Below are 17,041 nucleotides of genomic sequence, written 5' to 3' on the forward strand. Positions count from 1 at the left end.
GCAGACCAAGGAGCGGGCTCAGTCCCGACAGCCTGGCAGCCCAGGGGAAGGTCTCTCCAGCTGAGGTAGCCTGTGCCTTTAGGCTCAGTCCTGAAGAAAGCGTCTCCAGGGACCTCAGGGATACAGAGTCCTGCTTTTCCACCTTTCTGTCGCTCTGTACAACAAGTAAATTACTAGAACCCTTAAAAGAAGGTGATATACTTCCACATTGGTGTCTTTTGCCAGTGAGTAAGCTCTAGAGCCAAGAAGGGGTTGGCTGTTACCCTGATTAATTACTGCTGGTGCTCCTTGCTGCCCACCAAACTGCCTCCTCCCCTTTCAGCTCCTACTTGTGGCATGGACTACTGAAAGAGAAGAGCTTTCCTTCCACCTTTTGGACTATTAAGCCCGGATCCCATCCACACTACTGCAGACCCAACCTCTCTTGCTCTGCCAGATAAGGTCTGCTCAAACTGCACCTTTCCTTTGGAGCCACCATCGCATGCAGAGATATCGTGACAGGTCATCAATACCATCCACCCCTAAGAGCTGGAGCAAGTGATACTCAACCCAACTGCAAAATAAGTTACTGGAATATGCTGAAGCTGTGTCAGCCCAGCCCATCCCCAGAGCCACTCTGCGGGCACTGCCTGGCCTAGCATGGCAGCAAGGCCTCAGGAGAACCCAGCTGAAGGGCAGAACATTTACAGGAACTATCATTTTCTTTTCCTTTCGGAAGAATGCACAAGGGATTGTCAACACTTTCCTTAACCCCCCTCCTCTTTTCTTCCGTAAACTAACCCTCTCTCCAGCTTCGCCAGCTGAATGCTACTTCACAGCTTTTCTCCAGGAGCAGCTGCAATTGGAAACACCCAGACAAATCTTATCCAAGAGTTTATGAGGAACAGCTCAGAGGCACCCTGAAAACTGCAGCATGCTACCTAGAGTGTTACAGAGCATTACTACTTTTTTAATCTCGGCATAGTTCTGGGTAAGGTTTTAATTGGGCATTGTATTTCAAAGCCAGGGAGTAGGATCTATGCAAAGCACTGGATAGTTCCTGCATTAATTGACCATCAAATCCTTCCCCTTTGCATCTGCATTCTATTATTAGAGAATGTAAAGCAGTTTATAGGGCTTTTAACCTCTTCAAGCAAACACTCTGTGGAAGTTATGCTGCTGCAGGGACCGTATTAGCTTTATAGACTTCATTTCTAATCCAAGGAGAGGGGAAAGATGGAGAAGAGACAGAGCAAATTAATGATTTTTGATGGTATAAATTCAGCTGGTGTAAATCAGCACAACTCCATTAACTTTGGTAGAGTTATGCTTATGCCAGCAAAAGATCAGACATTTGATCTGCAACGAGGTCCTCATTCCCAGAAGACCAAAACAGTACCAGACAAATCTTCACAGACCATTTATCATCCTTCTCAACTACATTCTTCCCTGCTACATGGGAAAGCCCTGATCAGATGCCAGGGAGCCATCTGGCAAACTGGGTACCATGGCAAGCATGCATACTGTGCACTCAGTCACTTGGAGGAAAATCACCTTCCAGCAAGTCACTTTGATGACCTCTGTGGCCACCAGCCTGTCCCCAGGGCTCCCATGATGATAGGTGTCAGAGAAAGGCAGAACCATGCTGTGGACTGGGAGCCTAAATTGAGTCTTGCAGTTTCTAACTAAAGCTGCTGAGCTCTACTTTCCTCAGGGTCTCATGGTTAGACTCCTCAGGGAGTAAGCACCATTCCCAGGTCAAGAGAACTAAGATGAAGGCAGCCCAACCTGTCACGGATTCCTGTGTGCAAGGGAGATACGGAGGCCAGGTGTTATCACCAAGGTAGGAAAACAAGCATCAAGAAGTATTGTGGTGGCCTGGGCTGATAGCCCCTCCCATGCACAGGGTGCTGGTTCCAAGCAGCACCAGACAAAGCCTGTGGATCTCATGGGACCTGCAGCAACTAACCCTCATAGCCCAACCATGCTGGGTAGCCATAGCTTCCAGTCAAAATAACATGAGTGCTCAGTATCTCATCCTGTTCCAGGATGAGAGCCAACATCCACCATTTCCACTCAACCTAAGATCAGAAGGATGACCAAACTTCTGCACCAAAGGTCCACCTAGCTCATTATCCTGTCTCCAACCCAAAGAAGAGCAGGTGCCTAGAGAAAACAACATCAGCATAGTACATATACGGTACTTCCCCTTCCAAAGAGCCGGATTCCCCTAACAGAGGGGCTTGACACCTTCAGACCTGAATAACTTGCAGGAAGAGCAGGAAGCAAGCCCTGGTCCCACCCTAACCATGGCAGGAGAGAAAATAGGTAGTAGTGTGTCTCCTTCATAAGAGTCATCTGAAGGGACAAGATGAAATCTATCCTTACAAAAACAGGCAAGACAAGCAATGTTTGATCTCCTAGCTCTATGCAGCAGGATGAGAAGGAAAACTCACCACCTCGCTTGCCACCTTTGCCCGTTTTCTACACACAATTCTTCCACCACCCCACAGCAGGTGGGATTCCCATTTTGCAAATCCCTACCCTATTTCTTTATTTCATAGTAACCTAAATGTCGCTAGACAGAGCCCAGGACAGTGATTATGAGCATGCAAACAACGGTGTAAGGGCCAGTATAATTATCTTGTTCCTAAGCACTTGACAATGCTTCCAAGTATCTTGTATTTAGTTACTTGGTAAGGTCCTGAACGTCTGGCTCTCAGGCACTATGGTTTTATTGCTACAGAATGAGCCAGAAACCATTCAAAAGCTTTAAAAGGTCTTTTTAAATAGTCAGAATGAATTTACAGTGTTGGCTGCCTGGCAAACGCAACAGGCATTTCAAGTGGAAAGGAACAGTCCTTTATTGCATCTGCTGTTGGCATTTAGGGCACCCCGATCGCTAACAATTCCTCAGCTCTAACGCTCGGCATCCTGCAGGCTGCTGGCTGAGCAAAACCAAGGGGAGCGACAGACTGAGAAGAAAGGGTCTAGGTGAAAGAAAAGCCTGGGTTTAGAGTTAGCTGGAAATTTTCATTACAATTCATCAGAAAATGATCATTTTTCACTTAAAGTGTCACAGAAATGCTTTGGTTTCAATCACCTGCTAGTGAAACATAAGCTGGGCTCCACCAGCAAACCGTTCCCCAATCTGCCTGCCTGGAATGTGTCCCACTTGCCTCTCTGCATGCCACCTCACCTCAGGTGTCCAGGTCTGGCACCCTGGACTTTCTAAAAACCAGGGCTTTTGAAAAACTGCTCTGGAGTTGACTTCTGAATAGTGCTGGTGTCCTTGAGCAACGCTGCTAAGGACACGAGGCTGAGAGACCTTAAACCAAGTGCAACCCTTCCTCCACCCAAGTTCATGGCTATTGACATCCCATCTCAGCCACTTCTTGACACCACCATCATTAACCCAGCTGGAGGCAGGCCACTTAGCCTCACACAGCATGGGAGAGGGGAGGAACAGCAGATGCCTTTTTGATGGTCTGAAAAGCCCAGGATAATTAGCCATTTCTTGTGACTGGGACAGATTAGAGGGACACAGAAGCAAAGGGTTCCTAAGGCCAGTTTACGTCTGGGGTTAGAAAGCCATTGGATGAGCAGCTGGAACAGCCACTGCATGTGTGGAGAGATGAATGGAGATTCTTACAGCTCTGGGGGCTACAGGAAAGGACTTTTCCAAATTCTCCTGCTCCATCTCAGCTAAGAATGAAGCCCACAGCACCCCTCACTGTTCTCATGCTCCCACTCCCCTGCCCTGTATCCTCCAGTGTTCCTCCACCCACACCTGCAGGGTGACTCGTCCCAAGCCCAAAACAGGTCTCTTCCTTCTCACATGCCTGTGCAATACCCCAGCCTTGCCAGTCTGGGCTCCAAGATCCTTTTGCACGATGGAAGCACAGCAAAGTGCAGTTATGTGAGGAATCCTCCATTACTTTCTACTCCACTTGGCCCCTTTCTCTATAAGCAAAGGTGAGGCAGGGGCTGACTTACACCCCCTTTACAGGAACTGGCTCCAGTCTCCCATCTCAGGCTAGATATTTCCTGACTTGGTCAGTTACTAGTGTTCTGGGGCCTTTATCTCCCCATTCTGGGCACAAGAAGGCCCATCAAAATCGTGTCTCTTCTCCACCAGCTGGTAAAGGCTGCTTAGGAAAAACATATAAATATCAGAGCCAACTCCTCTGTCCTTCCTTGGCATAACTTCTAGAAAATGCAAGTTTCCTCAGGACACTGAAGGAAGGCAATTAGCAAAGAAGAAGATAGTCAGGGAAACATTTTAGAAAGGCTCAATAGAATAATTTAAAGGTATTATTATTAAATATGGCAATTATGGTACTAGAAAGCTCAGTGGGTTTTCATACAGGACTGAGAAAGAAAGAGGAACAAAACCAAGCAACCTCTATGAGAATACAAGAGAAGCAGTAACGAGCTGTGGAAAGCAAACAAGATTGGTCTCAGAACAACCAAGCCAAATCCTCTGCTTCAGTAAACCAGTGCAGGTCCCCTAGAGTTCAGGGTCTGGGGGAGAACCAAGGCTACCTCCCTCTGACCAGGGCAGAGGATATTAAAGCTGAGCTTTCCAAAGATCTTTCGGGAAGTCAGCTCAAAGTCATTGCAATTAAATGAGCCAAGGAATTCCCCTGAGGCTGTGCAAGAATCTCCGCTCTCTTCTGCTGAGCTGCTCTCCTAAGAGTCACCAAAACAAGTGTCACCAAAACAAGTGTCACCCACCTATCACACCCCTATGTGCATTTGCACTTTCCTACGCACCATCAGGCTGTCAGCTCGGGACGTTTCCTGAGGATCGTGCAAAGGCCATCAAGCCCACCAGTCATTAATTCTCAGGAAGCACCCACTGCCTCATTGGTAATTACTTAAATAAACTTCCCTTTCATGGTGTCTGAGCCAAGGCCTTTCTTTCTGACACGTCCCAATAAAGTTTTATTTAAGGTAAGATAACATGAGGGTTATGCACACGAGCAAGGCTGCACCTGACTAAACACTGAGCCCATCGGCAATGGCCGGATGGCTCAAGCAGGATTTCACCGCCTTGCTCTCCTCTCCTCTGCGGCCAGCGCAGCCCCTTCCAGCTCACAGAGAAACAGCCCGTGTACGATTTCCCCTTATATATGCAGCGTATATCCTTCGTGCAAATCTGTCTCATAAATCACTGCATCCCAGGTGCACCACGGAGTAATTTGCTAGGAAAATACTGTTCCAAGCGAAGGACCCAGCATACCACAGTGGTCTTTATGAGGGGTAATATCCAGGATAGGGGTGACTTGGAAACCTGCCAGCCTCCAAAAATGATTCATCCTGCCTGACCTTAAATCTTGGATCCTGACTATTGCAGATGGAGCTGCCTTCGCAGGCAGGAAGCATCAGTCATGGCCATGTTCACATCCCCTCCCTGCCCGTGGCTACAGGGCCCCAGGGGTGTGTGAGAACCCCCAGCTTGAGAACATGGGGTTTGGGTTATGAACTACCCCAAAATAACCAGAACAAGGGTCTTCAAAAGCACCAACCCGAAGTGTCATTCAGCACTGTGCACAGAACCAACCCTAGCATTTTGCTTTCTGCGACTTCACCAAAAGCTACAGCCTGTGTTTATCTCACCTGCATGGTTTTGAGAAAGATCTTAGTCTCAGTGATTCTATCAGCTGAGATCCTGGTCCCAAAACTCCAAGAATTTCTTAAATATTAAGACTTCTGGTCTGTCAAGTGATCATTTTGTCTCCAATACAGAATTCCACCCAGACATCTCAGTTTGCTGCAATTAATCCAACAATAACCTGAGCACCTCCAGTTCTCACATGTTTCCACAGTATTTAGTATACTCCCAAACAACTTATTCTTATTTACAGATGTCAGGAATACACTTTGCTAACCAGGCCTTTGACCCACTTCCATGTAGACCTGTGAGATACTGTAGAGTTGCTTGCAAGCATAGGACTCATTTTTCAGAGAAGGCAGCATTAAGTTACCAAAGTAAAGATACATTTAAGCCAAAAGTTTAATAGTTTTGCTGTGGCAAGAGAAAATCTCAGGATACCGAAGAGTCAAGGGAGTAATATTGTACTCAGCTGAGAAAATGGACAAGCAGTCAGACACAAGAGCCTTTCTACAGCTCTGACAAAAAAACCAATAAACTCAAGCTCCTGTAGAGCTTAGCTTAAACCAAAAGGATAGAAAAATGAGACAAAATATGGAATTAAGATATTTCCCCTCTATTGATATTAACTACAGTAATGGGGCGACATATAATGGCATAAGAAATCTTATCGTTCATAAGAAAAAATAAACTAGAAAGACACACATATCGGGGACTTTCAATAACATCCTAGAAATGGACATTTTGGACCATTTAGACCACATCACAGGTATTCAAGACTTTATCCACATTCACCACAGCCAGTACTAGCTGTCAGGCAACAGCAGCAGACATCAGGAGCCCAGAGTAGCTCTCGGTGGGTCTCTGGCCCCACAGCGCTGGAGTTTAGCACTGCCCACAGGTATTTAAAACCCTGAGGACAGAGAGTTGGTTGAACAGGATCAATCAGGAGCAGGGACAAACAGCAACATAGGACTGCTCAAACACAACGACCTACCAGCTGCTTTACTAGCAAGCAACCCTCCTGCAGACAGCTGAAGGATGGTGACATGTCTCCTCACAAGCAGCTCGTGGTTGGCATGTGCTGCCAGACAGGAGTATTTCTGTTCCTCAGTGTGCTCATTACTGCACCTCTCGATGCTATAGGGCCAGTTGAGATCCACCAGACACCACTGTGGGTGCTAGCATTCCCCAAAGAGGTCCTGGTGCACTCCTAGGTTCCTTGTTAGGTCCAGACAGTCACACAAATGTCTAGCCCAGAGGTAGTCCAGGAGGGAGCAGACTTGTCCAAACACACACCGGGGACAGGGCTCCCTGCCATTCACCAAAATGCTTTGACCCCTGCCCTCCTGGAACGAAACCAGCCCCTCAAAACTACCAGCGTGAGGAACAGAAAATTGCAAATGACTTAAAGTGGGATGGAAAACTCAGAGTTCGACGATCACAAGCTGAGACCACTAATCTTCTTGTCATGGGAGCAGACTCACCCGGCAGAAGGGAATTCCTGCCTTTGACTGGACTAATTAAAGGCATCGAACTCTGCACCCGTTATGGCTTGATGTGCCTTAATCCGATGTGACATTCGACATACGCAAGGAACGCAGACACACACATACGGTTCTCATTGCTTAAAGGGGTTTTGGCATCCGCGGGGGTGTACCAGCTGCAGCACGCTTCCTCCACTCACCCCGCTGGGGTGAGCTGTGTGGGGTGGCAAAGTGGGGGATTATTACTTATCCCACCTCAGAGCCACTAACAGCCCTGGGTGGCTAGACACTCTGCAGAAGGTCCCATTTAGGGGAGAGGAGTGTGGTCTGACCCAACACAGAAAGGTCATTTGAGAAGGTGGGGATAGGACTGGGATTCAAAGCTTTCCTCAAGTGAAATGAAAGTGGAAGGTGCTGAATGAGCAGTGCCCGTTTCTCTCCCGTGCAGGTACAGGAACAACCAGTTGCTGTGTCTTGAAAGCGCAGAATATTTCCAAGCATGATGGTACACAAGATTACAAAGATCTCATATTAGAGAAGATTTAAGATGCGAGATGAACCAACTGGGTATTTGGATAGAGTGATGTGAATCATGGATATTGCTTGTGTTCCTCACCTCCTGTCCAGGACTGCCCTCTTGAAGTCCAGGGATATGTCACCACACTCGACCATGCTTGGCAGAACCCTGAACCAACCCTGGGAAGAAAACTTGCTTTACACACTGATGGGAAGCACACAAACCTCTTCATACTTCAAAGCCAAAAGCCCGCTTTTCCGCAGAGCACCGCAGTGTAGGAAGCAGCGTAGTATGGCCAGTGAGGTGCAGAGCCATCCTCGCAGCCCTCTCCCCAGACCAGCTGAGCACTCACACCGCAGCGCCCACCACAGCACCGTAAGCAGCACAGGAGGGCAGTCCGTGGCAGATGAGTTGGGACGTCTGTGCCATGGGAGCACCTGGCTCTGAAGACCTGGGTTGAGACGCAGGCCCTGAAAAACAATAAAGGTTTCTCAATGGCACTGAAAGAAATCAATTTTCCTCTTCAATTATTCGTTTTTCTGTAAAAGATTAGAGTCTCATACCACTATTACTTGTACTGTCAACTAGAAGTGTTGGTCTGCTAGGTCATATGCCAGCAGGCGGTGTGTTTACATCCAAATGTCCCAAGTTCATTTCCAGTTAATGATCCATAAGAAGGACTGCAGCATTTCTCCTAGGAAGATTGCTTGGAAGCAACTGATAGACTACTTAGGCTAGGGTGGAAACAAAGCACTGAAATATTATCATGAGTTATAAATCAGGCAAAGTCAGCGATGCTCTCTATAAGGAACAGTAACGTTTAGTGCACACTTGTACCAACAGCTGGTCAGTAAAAGCTCCTTCAGAGTAAAAAAAAGAAAAAAAAAAGACGGTGATTTCAGTACAACTGAAATGCAGAACATGTTCAAATTCATATTTAATAAAGCAATTATTGTTTATTATTGAAGTACCAATTGATTATTAAAAACACATTTATTGAGGCTGGACCACAAGGTAACAGATATGTACCTCTGGCATAGTTGCGAAACCTCAGTAAATAGCGATTATTAGAAACAGATTTATTGAGGCCTAACGATACCATAAGATGCATATCAGTTACAGAGCTCTTAAAACCCAATCAGTATGTTCTTAAGCCATTTTTACTGAGGGTTTATAGCTCAGCAGTAGGGCTACATGTCTTCATTTAGGGTTGTTAAGCCACATGGAATATCATCTTAATGCTCATTTGATACTTAATTAAGGTAGTGTTTGCAGGGAAAAGACTACACCAACCAACAAGAACCAGGAAAAAACACAATCATTTTTTCTGCTTCCAAAAACACAGATCAGAGCTGCTATTTGACCTGTTGTCGAATCTTTCCATTAATCTCTGAACCCCTCTTTCGGTGGAGCGTGTGGACCATGGGTGATCTGAGGATACAACCATGCCACACGCAGACTCACGTCCATCCCAGTGCCCGACGCCACAGCAGAGTGTGTCCTCCTGCCTTCAGCCACGCAGCTCAAACCTCTGCTAAGCTTTGACCAACTTGCACTCAACAAGCTCTCGTGCTCCCTGAGGGCCTTTGCCGAGTCTCTGTGTGTTGGCGCTGTTGTCGTAAATCAACTGTAACCACAACTGCAATGACACTACAATTGGACAGTAACCGAATACTGCTGGGGAGGAGAGAGCTGGGCAGGGTGAGACCAGCGCTGGCCACAGACCATAAGCGCACCAGGCAGACGGTACCCCCAATCCGCAGTCCTTGCTTATTCACAGAGAACAAGTCCCCTCCCATCACCCCCTTCATAACTGCTTAAATACTTGCCTGGTAAAGCCACCCTTCCTCCTGTCCTTCCCTGCCAGCCCCCACGGCACCTGCTTCTGCTGCCAGATCTGACATCTCCATCCCACACACATGGAGTACCAGACTACAGCATGGCCACTGGAGACTCCCCAGCGCCGAGCGAGCCTTTCCCATGTCTTGGGATGAATACAGGAGACCATATCCCCAGAGACACACCTAGCAAAACAAAGAGGCAGTATGGAAACTACAGCCGGAGTGAAGGCAGCGATTTTGCCCAGATCATGCAGAACGGCTGGGGCAAAGCCCGGGGGAGAAGAAAGGTCTGCTTCTTTTCTTTCGCCGTGCCTTAAGACCTCTCGGCCTCCCCACCAGAGGAGGAGGGGAGAAAGGAGCCCAGATTACTGAAGAACTCCCCTAGCTCCAGTCTCCTCTGTTCAAATTTATATATTCCACTACAGGTGACATCATGATTGCTGGAGTCTGACAGGTGATGCTGTAAAATGCATGAAACCATAAAAATTTCAACAGCAGCAAGCTCCATTGCCGCTACATCTGACAGCACTTAGCTGCCCAGCTAACACAAATATTATAAAAGCACTCGGGAAAGAAATCCAACCTGCCTGACCTCAGTTTTGGACTAATAAACAGTACAGCATGACCAGATTTCACCCACATATAATAAACAGACAGCTTTTAAAGAAACCAAAGCAGGGTGTTGGTAGGTGTAAGGAACTAAGGAAAGAGATGAGTTAAAAGTGGGCAAAGTCATTACTGAACACAGAGGGCTCAGCTCCCAGCCCACTCTGCTTTCTGCCACTCCATCTCCCTACCAGGAGGAGATCTGTCTTAGGAACTGCATAATTATAGCTGCAAAAAGATGCTCACTGGTGTTACACAGCCAGGCCAGGGGTGGGTAATTACCTAAACTGTGTCAGAGCACCTGATGTTCATTTCTGCCCTCTCCACAGGGAAAGAGTGAGTAATCTTGTCTCTGAAAGTTGGACAGTAAGTGAATCCAAGAGAATTATTGCCCTTTCTTTCATCATCCTCAGCACTAAATTTTAAAAGGCCAAGGATCTGCTTTCTATTTCTTTCTGCTGTGAGGTTCCTCTGGTCTCCCCAGAGAAGAACATCTTGCCTCGGCTCCATGGAAAGCTGTTTCTGAAGGAGGACGCCCACGTGGGCAACAGGCTCCCAAAACCACTGAGGTGAGTCAGGCAGATGGGGGCTGATGGCTCCAGCCAGGGCAGGGATTTTCAAACCAGACATGCTGAAATGGATCTTCAGCTTCTCCAGGGAGAACTGGCTTCCATGGGCTATTTTGGGATTAGTCAGATAGATGGATGGGCAGAAGGAGCTTGTCACCTTCCAACTGGCCACCCCAAAAGCTTTCTGAACAGAGGTGGGGACCCTTGGGAACCAACACCGGCTGTTCTTAGTCACCTCTCAAAGACCCTCTGGATAACCCACAAGGTCCAACTTCCAGCCCACCCTGCACCCACACACCGGCCACCACCACCCCCAATATAGCTCAGCCCAGGGACTGTCCCAGCATCCAGGGCTACCGGAGTCTGTGCTCAGTAAACAAACGGGCACCCAACCCATTCAGCATTTGTACCAAAAAGTGCACCTGGAATCTGATTTGCTGTTAGACAGTAGTGACAGTCTATTGAGACAGGCAAGCAACAGAAGTTACTATAAATACATATATAGCTCCATTAAACCTCCCTTTATTCAAATGATTGGAGAGCTGTCTTTGAGCTTGCTTGCTCTTATGGATGCATATACAGAAGGGGAGTGAGTGGAGCAGCAGGCACCAATGGGGCCGCCCTGCTCTGGAGCTGTGTTACCAGGCAAAACAAACATCATCATCAAGATCACATTATTATCCACACAGCTACAGTAATCAGCAATGATGGTCAACCTTCTGAATACGGCTTTTGATATCAAAGATAGACATATTTAAATGTAATTTTTTCAACCAAAGATAAAACATGATTGCAAAATTCTATACAGTATTTTTAATCACAGGTTTCACCAAGCACTTCAGTGGAAAGTATACGATCATTTTTTCACAAAATCATCTCTGGTTTTTCACCATTACAGATCTCCTTTTTCTATTGAACTAACTAGTGATAGATCCAGTAGATTTTCTGAACAGTTTTTAGTTACTGGAAAAATATGCATAATGAAAAAAATGAAAAGTGCAGTCACTGGACCGAGTTTAAATCTTTTTCACATAAATGGTTCCCTATTTTGCAGTCAGATTTATCAGAATTGACATCAACTGATGGAAACGTGATGGCTACAGGCAGTGATTAAAACTACCCGATACAGACAAATACAGGACACCAATTCCTCAGAGAGGAACATCAGCCCTTACTGTACCGGGCTACAGGACAATTTGCTACCAGGTAGGACTTCACCTTTCCTGCTCCAGTTCTTCTAAATCTCCAGTTCACCAGCCAGGTCCAGCTACCAAAACCCCAAATCACATATTTTTACAAATACAAGCAGACATTGAGATGATTCAAGTGTGGTCTTTGCAGTCAATTTCATACAGAGCCAGAAAGATATTTAGGCACCTAATTTCAGCTAAAATAAAGTCCTGATGCCCATGGGAAGTTTCCTGCCTAATCTCTCCCTGGATCACATCCCACACCTCCCTGCTGCCTCTCCACTGCAAAATGCGGTGGAAAATGCAAACGGGACTTCCCAGAGTCGTATCACTTCCAACTCAGCTTGTGTGAGAGCTCAGCTACTCTAATTAAAACAAAGCCATTACCAGGAAATGAGCTGTCCCCAACTAGGACAGGAGAGCAGATCTGGATTAAGTGCTCCCATCTCCTGCTGCTGCCAACCTCTCTGGATAATTTCCTGACCGGGACACCAGCCTAAAGGGAGCAGGAGCAGCTGCCCCGGGCTCCCCATGGACACTACGGAGCTGCAGGAGTCCCAGTTAATTCGTATCAAGCCAGGAGATGGCACTCCACAACATGCAGAATAACGCCTGGGCTTTGCACGCCCCAAAAACCTCCTTTTTGTGCCTGCCAAGCGGTTACTTCCACCCATCGGCATCTACGTGAGTCATCAGCTGTAGCATGTCTGTACCAGGCCCCCGGGGAGGTGACATCCAGCAGTGGAAAAGGGGACACAGCCACCAGCCGCTGCCAGGCAGCTGTGCAGCAGCACTGCCCTACACCTGCAGCAGTCCTAAGGCACCACCTGGCTCCCAGCAGCTCCAGTTTGCAATCTTAGGGTCTCTTTTAAGGCAATCCCCCCCCCTTTTTTTTATGGAATAGGCAAAAAAGTAATAATAGCTGATCATAAAAAATCAAAATCGTTTACCTTTCAGGAGGCAACTCTGCGCAGGCTATTACAGGGTAATTTGGTACATCATAAAGTTTCCTATTAGAACAGAAAATAGGGCTGCTTGCATGAGCTGCCAATTGGAAATAAAACAGTAGAGGGGTCACGATCATTAGCACCACTTTTTCTATTAGGTTTGTTTTCCATCAGGGTGGGAAGAGGAGGGAGATTGAGATGCAGGTGAAGGAAGATGAGACAGGTCTGGAAGACAGGAGAGACAGAGGGTGGCTCTTTACGTTTATGAGGGGTCTCTTCTTGCACCTATTGCATTTACAGTGAAATAATTAATCACAAAGTGACGGTGGATGCAGGATGAGTCCTCAGACCACAGTGGAGTGTCCAGTCTCTCAAGGTACATGACACCACAGCAACAGCAGAAGCAAGAGCAGCTCAGAAGAGTGGCAGCTCCTTTGTGCTACTTGGGAACACAGAATCTGTTTTGGAAAAAAAAAAAAAGTTACTGAAATTGAGATAAAAACAGGCCAGAATGAGAGCAAGCTGGCCTGTTACTGTGATTGGCCACTGTTGTAAATAAAGGCCCCGAAGCGCTGACATTCACTTGCATTTCTCAGCACATTTCCTTTTGCTGTTGGCAATCTTTGACATTGATCCTGTGCCTCTTATTGCTTCTCCAGTTACTAGTTACATTAAAGTGCATGCAAAGCATCCAGCAAAGCCCAGTCTCCTGCCAGCTGCCTTACAATTGCTGGAAACAACCTTCCTGGGCTTGTCTGTGCCTGGCACACCAAAAGACAGCCCCACATCACGCTGGTGAAGTGACATGACCAAGACCACAGAGGAGAGCAGTGGTAGAGGCAGGAAGGATGTCTGGGCTCTTGAAGTTGCACTCCCTAGGATGTCCTGAGTTGTCCTGACGCTCTCATCCCAGTCCATAGGGACAGTGGCACAGGAGGAAGGCTGTAGCATTTTGCTTCAGGAAAGCGGCACCAGAGCTGAAAGCAGCATAAATGATGCTTTTACTTCTGTGAAGGAGGACAAAAGACTCTTCCATCTGTTAGGATTTTCATTATGCTAATGCTCATGCTAAAGGCATACTTCCCCAGGTGACTGCTTGGTGAGATGGAGGGATCAGCTCACCTCCACACTGCAGCACAGCAATGGATCCCCGTCAAATAAACCACAGGCACCATAAAAGAAACTGGTCCATGCAGATCAGAGGGCATCAGCTTAAGAGTTTGGGGCACATAGGCCACGAAGGGCCATGGACCCCAGATCACAAACCAAGAGTAAGCAATAATGACATGATCTCTTTGTTAATATTCATCCCATGGTTCCCATAAACACCTTCATGCCCTCTCGAGAGCTCTGTCCTATTGCATTATTCCTTACAATTTATTAAGACAAATTGTTCCTGCACCACAGTTGGAAAGTAACTGAAACCAGCAGCGCTGTCTCCATCTCGTGGGGGAACTGAAACCCAGCCAACACCATGTCACTGCTCGCTAAACAGATCTGTGGTTTTGCTATCTCCCCACTTCTTCCCTTGGCTTTTGGGTGGTTTGCCTCTCAGATGCTTGCGATGTCCCATTCCCTCCTGTCCCGGCAGTGCAATCATCCCTGCAATCATCTCACACCTTCATGCTGCACTGCTGCAGCAGGTATTCCTCTGCTGCGGGGACAGCCACCCGCGGCAGGGCAAGATTGCAGGCAGGGGGAAGCCACCCCAAGCTGCACATGGGAAACCTCTTTTGCCAGCACTAGCAGCATCTGCATGAGGAGCCCTGCTACAGCCATGCCCACAGGTCTCTTCCAGCCTTGAAAACCCCGAACAGACCTCACACAACCTTTGCGCCTCTTCAATGAGGAGCAGGCTTAGTGCTTTTACAGCAGAAAGGGGGAAAGGGTATGCATGCAGGGGAAGCAGCATGACTCCTGGCATTCAGGGAGCTGCTGGCTGACTTGGCTTTCATTTGCCTTCACCTCTCAATGGAAAATAAGTGAAAGTTGGGTTCCCTGCCAAGGCGTAACGTGTCTCACATGGGCATCACCTCCTCCATCCCCTGGCACTCTGCAGAGTAGCACCTTGCAGGGACATCCCAACACTTGGACTGCTCAGACATGGGAAACAGAAGCTGAGCTCACACCCAGACACACACTCAGTGTTTCCAGCAAGCAAAGCACCATGAAAACAAGCGAGTTGCATGGCGAGATTTTTGGCAACTTCCTGGCAGAGTAACGCAGAGATTCATTGACACGGACTTTTGCTGCCCCACAGCTACGCTGCTCTGACCAGGACGTGTGAAAATCCACCCCATGGCAACAATCCATGTGGCCCAAAGGCTGAAAAGCCCCAGGTTCCCATCACATCTGCTCTCCCTTGCCTTTGCAAACCCCATTAGATGATCACAAGAGCAATGTACTGGGAAGCATTACATAAAGCTGCTTGTCTTGTGGCCACCGCAGCCAAAGAGCTGGGCTGTGCATGCTCCTCCTGCACACCCACACACACACACACACACAGAGCTCTGCAAGCCAAAATCAGATCCACTCCCTAAATACCAGCTGGATGTGACATCAGATGGGCCAATCTGTTGATACTGAAGCCAGAAAGGTCAGCACAGAGGTTGAGCACTGAGGTGAGTGTTTGATTAAACCGAGTGGGTGAGGGTTTTTCAGGGATCTGTTGGGGATGGAAGTGAAAGCTTTATGGAGTGCTGGCGGGTGCTCCTGACAGCACTGGAGACGACACAGATTTGGCACAGGCTGCAGCAGTGTTCTTCCCTCACCATCTGATTTCCAAGCTCCAAAGGCCTTGGGGTGACTGATGAAACTTTGCTACACAACATTTTTGGCTTTATGTTCCATTATATCACAATGAGCCTTGAATCTTGTTCCATGCAAGGGGCTGTTCACATTTATTCTTAACATTTTCCTAAAAGATTTTGCTACCCATCAATTCACCCCCACCCTCACAGATTTGGTAGCCCATAACAGAGTTATTAGCCAATAGCAGGTACTCCATGATGCAACTTTCAGTCATAGCCATCTTTTATGGCCACGACTCATTCCTTAAACCTTTTCTTTTCCTTCTATCTTGCTTCGATTTGGGCTTTTCTTATTAATTAAATGGCAAGTTTCAATAGCCTAAAATTGAATTATAAGGCTTGTTTAGAGCAAGCAGAATGATCAGAGCAAAGGGTGGAAGCTATATATGTAATATATACATATACTTAAGATACAGTACTTTTCCTCCAGACGTTTGGAACAAATTAAATAGAGGATCAAATTAACTAGTGATTGAATTAAGTGGAAAGCATCTCATTACCTAAAAGACGGAAACGTGTCATTTTTAAAACAGCTAAAAATAAAGCAAGAATGGGTCAAAATGAAAAGCAGGAACCTTGCAAATGTCAGCCAAATTTGGGCTCTGTTGAGCCCTCCAAATGTGAATGCTGTAAATAAGGTGGGTTTTGCTGCATAGTGGGAGCTGCTGGGAAACGATGGGCTTGGAAAACAGATGTTGCAAAAAGGAGCTGCTACGCATTGCATTTCATACGTTTGCAATCAAAGAAATGTGTGCAGGCTGAAAGAGGTCTCATCCGGAGACCACAGCTTAGCAGGAAGGATTGGGATGCCCAGGACATTGTCTTCATCCACAGGCAGGCACCCTGGGCTTTGGATCTATTACTGGGTTCAAAATCCAGAGTAACTCCACTTACTCTGACAATGGGATGAACAGTTCACTGTCAGGCAATGACTTTAATTTGCTCTTGCTGCTCACTGCCCAGAGAATTATTCAATCAGATTGAATTTCAAGTATTTCACAAAGGGCCAAACCTGGTGATACAAATGTATCGTTTTAACCCAAGATTAAGACATCTTGTTGCTGTCTTAATTCAGCACCTTTATTCAAGGCCTTGCTCTTCTGTTTTCCAGACACTTAATTTCCCTTGAAATAGATGTGAAAACCAGAGAAAGCATTCAGATCTAGTCTTTTGTTTCACCATGAAAGAACTGAGTTTCTCCCCTCCTGTGATACTGATGCTCATCTTCCTTCCTGTTCATCTGGACCTTACAAATTCCAGTCACTTCTCTTCCTGACACATTTCACTTAGCGATGCATCAGATGGAAATTGTACTGAGCTGCCACAGAGCGCAGGAAATCAGTTTTTCACTCCACCAAACTCCAGTCCCAAATTCAGGATGAGGAATAAGGCCTTAGCCCTTTCCTATCTAATGTCATATTTTTTCTTTTTGTTTCTTTTATATATCACATTTTGACAAATGCAAGTGGAACTTTTCC

The 17,041-nt window shown here is 46.9% G+C and overlaps 1 long non-coding RNA gene across 3 annotated transcripts in view; it reads right to left on the reverse strand.

The window, feature by feature from the left end:
* LOC138688134 (uncharacterized) overlaps positions 1 to 17,041 on the reverse strand; it is a 97,084-nt gene that overhangs the window by 32,425 nt on the left and 47,618 nt on the right. The window contains exon 5 of one of the 3 annotated variants that reach the window (XR_011327183.1): positions 12,757 to 13,211. The exons of the other annotated variants lie outside the window; for them this stretch is intronic. This is a non-coding gene — a long non-coding RNA (uncharacterized lncRNA). The remainder of the gene's footprint in view (positions 1 to 12,756; positions 13,212 to 17,041) is intronic. 3 annotated transcript variants of the gene reach the window in all.

Source organism: Haliaeetus albicilla, chromosome 12 (assembly GCF_947461875.1).
Source record: "Haliaeetus albicilla chromosome 12, bHalAlb1.1, whole genome shotgun sequence".
NCBI lineage: Eukaryota > Metazoa > Chordata > Aves > Accipitriformes > Accipitridae > Haliaeetus > Haliaeetus albicilla.